Source organism: Adiantum capillus-veneris, chromosome 10, assembly GCF_014529385.1.
Source record: "Adiantum capillus-veneris isolate H3 chromosome 10, ASM1452938v2, whole genome shotgun sequence".
NCBI lineage: Eukaryota > Viridiplantae > Streptophyta > Polypodiopsida > Polypodiales > Pteridaceae > Adiantum > Adiantum capillus-veneris.
This window is the reverse complement of record NC_140940.1, coordinates 51,215,827-51,220,366: the sequence shown is the minus strand read 5'-3', so window position 1 is coordinate 51,220,366 and position 4,540 is coordinate 51,215,827.

Sequence of the window (4,540 nt, the reverse complement as noted above, 5' to 3'; positions counted from 1 at the left end):
AGCCACTGATACATATAGCCCGCAGGGATGAGCAGGCTAGGTACATACATGTGGGTGAGATTGAAAGCAGAGACAGGCAGATATCCCTACCTAGCTATTTGCTACTTTCCCCCAAGTACATCAGTTTATGCACCACCCAGAGGACAGTCCCCTTTCTCTATTCTGGATGATGACATATGGGAGTTCTCTAGGGATGGTGACATTATCATCCTAGGGGACTTCAATGCTAGGACTGCCCATCACTAGGCAGTGTTTTATGATACTTCAGAAGAGATGCTAAGAGAGCTAGATGTTGTGGAGACTGGCCTGTCCAGACTATCACACGATGTGGAATATACCGAGTATGGGCGACACCTGATAGACATGGGCAATGCACATGGATTGGCCATCTTGAACGGCCTACAGACATTTCCTGCTACTGCGGGAGGTTTTACATGTTTCCCTCACAGGCATGGAGCCAGCACAGTGGACTATGTCATGGCACAATCGAATCTCATCTCTAGTATCCAGGATCTCAAGTTGGGCCCAGACCGGTCGGGGTAGCAGTAGATCATGCTCTGGTGTCGATGACCATCTCTTTCCAGTTCGGTGTAGCACACAGGCCACGGGTAGCAGCCCCTACTCGCTACACATTCACACGGGAGACGGATTCTGTATACATGGACGGGATCTACAGACGCCTATGCACTGAGGACCCGGGACGACCTCTGGAGGAGCTAACTACTATACTGACACAGACATTACATGAGGCAGCAAGCAGAAGCATACCCACACACCCAGCCTGAGCAGAGCCGCCGATCAAGGAGCATGCCTCAGAACAGCTGGTATGATGAGGAGTGCCGCCAAACTAGAGCCAGACTTTAGAGGGAGGTGCTTTTGGGGGACGTCACTCACAGACAGTCACACAGATTGACTTCCGACGCCTGGTACGGTGGAAGAAGAGGGCTTTTTTGGCTCGACTCGAACAGGATCTATATCAGCTATTCTTGATTCAGGACTCACGTGAGGCTTGGCGGCTCTTTCATGAGCAGTCCCCCCCCCCCCCCCCCCTCTGCTATTTCCTCCACAGAGACCTGGGGTCAGTACGCATCATCTTTGTACACAGTACCTGGACAACCGCCCCTCCCCAACCCCCCCGACCCATGCCCACACACATGTGCTTTTTTCACCGCTGAGATGGTGAAGAAAGCTATTGACAGGATGAGGACTGAGAGAGCATATGATCATGATGGCTTAGTCGCTGAGCATTTCATACATGCCAAAGACCTACTAGCAGAGCTTTTAGCAGTTATGTTTAAGTGTGCCATGTGTGAGGGCCTACCAGACACTTGGAGCCTATCTACGATAGTACCTATCTTCAAGTCAGGAGACCCCATGGAGCCTGGGAATTATCGCACTATTATGATTGGGCACACACTGGCACGATTGTATGCATCCATTCTTGAGCAACAGCTGAGTAGATGGGCAGAGAGGGAAGGAGTGCGTGCAACTGGGCAGGCAGGGTTCAGGAGAGGCTTCTCTACTCTTGACCACATCTTGACACTCAAGGCCATCATCGAGGAAGGCAGATCTCATGGGAGACGGATCTATTGTAGCTTTGTGGACTTCTGCAAAGCTTTTGACACAGTACCCAGAGCTAGATTGATGCGCAGATTACAAGAAATGGGAGTACCCACAGAGCTCATTTGGGGGATCATGGCATTGTACACATCAGTAGTAGGGCATGTACGCACCCTGGAGGGACTCTCAATACCGGTTCACTCCACTATTGGGGTGAAGCTGGGCTACCCGCTCTCTCCTACTCTTTTCGGTATGTATGTGGATGAGGTTTCTGACTACATTGACAACGATGGGGATAAAGGTGCACAGCTGGCAGGGACATGGATTCCACTTTTGTTATATGCGGATGATATTGTGTTGATCTCCGAATCCCCAGAGGGAATGCAACGCCAATTGGATGCTTTGCATACGTTTGCCCACGAAAGTGGTTTGTCTGTCACCCTTGGTAAAACCAAGGTTATGGTGTTTAATACCACCCCACAGTGGATCAGGAGATCAGCACCTACATTCACATACGGCCAGGAGACTGTGCAGTACACAGATGCTTACACTTACCTTGGAGTGGTTTTTAGCGGACCCACATCCTCACTCAGAAGAGCAGTAGAGACCAGACTGACTAGAGCCCACGCAACATTGGGTAGATTGGAGAGGATGTGTTCGCTAGTTCAGTTTCAAGAGCCCCGGACGAAGCTATGGCTCTTTGACACCTTGGTGGCCTCAGCATTGCTCTATGGGGCTGAGATATGGGGACCTTCATTGGATCACCACGGGAGGCCAGGTCGCACAGACGGATGGGGGAACATGGAGAAACCTCTCGTCTCTATGATCTCGCGGCTCATTAGAGCCAAGGCATCAGTACCACGGGCCATTATCTGAGCAGAGCTAGCGGCCCCCCCACTAGTGGTGGAGGCGCTCACCAGATCAGTCTCCTTCATAAACCGCACATGGGAACTTCCCAGAGACAGATATGCTCGCATAGCACTTGAGTCCTCTCGACAGTTAGCCATACAAGGAGATACAACATGTTGGTATGGGGAGATGACATCATGGTTTCAGGCGCATGGGTTCAGCATAGACAGGCTACCACCATTCCAGTACTCATTGGATGCACCATCTCTCATTCTTACATAGTTAGAGATCACCAAGCTCATCCGCCAAGACCTGACCCAGCTAGACACCAGGAGGACATGGATACAACCAGCACAAGAATTGGGCACGAAGATGGCTTTCTACAGAGACCACCTTCTCCAGCTTACGGAAGATGGTTTTGTGACGAGACCCAGATACATGGATACTCACTTGTCTCATGGGATACGATGTGCTATTGGCCAATTACGCACATCGTCTCACCTGTTGCGGATTGAAACTGGGAGATACAGCGGAGTACCAGCAGAGGCCAGGACATGCCCCTTGTGTGACATGGAACCTGAGACAGAGCTGCATTATACATGCCGCTGCCCCGTCTACTACGAGATACAAGGCCGCTTCCATTGCTTGTTTAGAGAGGGTTTTGGACCACTCTCAAGAGTAATGCAATACGAAGATCAAAGATGCCTGGGTTGGTTCTTGCTCGAGCTGCGCAGACACAGAGAGAGCCTGATGAATGGCGAGGCTAACCAGTCTCAAAGACGGATTACAAACTTCTTCAGAGCAGACACGGGACAGCCGCAAGAGCCACTCCCACAGCAGAGCTCCTCCTCGTCTCACGCCAGAGGCACACTGATCGACCGAGCGATTGAACTAGGGAAATCTAGGCGCCCATGACTGCGAAGGACTACACAGCATCGACGGAGGCTACGTCAAAAGATTCAGAGCACGCTGGCCAGGCATGCACGACGCCCTGTCAGACTACTAACCATGGAGGAAATTGATAAGATTCGCCAACGAACGATGCTAGATCTTTTGTGATTCAACTATCCCAACTAGCTGCCCATTTTTGCTTAGTTTTCTGCTTAGCTCACATCGACCAATCTAGAATCCCATAATATATATCTTTGTTTTGTACTATTGTTAGGTTATTTTGTTACTGTGACTTTGTATCAGATCCACCACCTTGTAACTTTCTGGTCTCATAGGTCACTATGGCCTTTTGAAGACGTTAATATAACATTTCATTTCTCTCTCTCTCTCTCTCTCTCTCTCTCTCTCTCTCTCTCTTGTATTAGCCTTCACCCCACCCCTACCCACTATTTTCTTTTCAGTTCTTTGTACTTTTTGTACCCAGACCAGGATTTTTTTATTCACCACATGTAACCTTTTGGTCTCATATGTCATTTTGGCCTTTTGAAGACGTTAATATTACATTTCATTTCATCTCTCTCTCTCTCTCTCTCTCTCTCTCTCTCTCTCTCTCTCTCTCATATCTGTTTAGTAATTTTGTAATTATGAGGGTGATTCTATCTAGCTACTAGGAATTGCCTAGTTTTACTGATTCTCGAGTCACTACCCCAATGTAACAACCATCTCCCTCTCCATGTCGAGAGGAGGTACTCTTTTGTATGCATGTTTTGGTTCCAAGGGTCATTTGTGATCTCCCCATAATGAATCTCTCTCTCTCCATACACTCTAGCACTACTATCTTCAAAGTTATAGGTCCGATGATTCAATCACTTGGTAACAAAAACTTGAACATTTGCAAATAAGCTTTTAATGGTAAGTTCAATAAATTTTCAAGCTTAACAATACCATATTGACTACAACAACTTTCAAAATGTTTTTCTATGATAACAAATAAGCTGCTTGAAACATACACTTTTACAATGATTGTTTGTTGAGCTCCTTTTCTTGGAATGGTTGCTAATTTTATTTCTTTGCTTAAGCTTTAAAAAAAGTGAATTTAAAAGAAGAGCCTAATTCCCCTTTGAAGTGATTCTTGAAAGCTGAGTTATAATACCTAAAAGGTACAAAGCTCTATAGTATTTGGTATTTTAGCTTGTTACACTTTCTACCAACTACTTGCGTGTGTACTACATGTGTTATG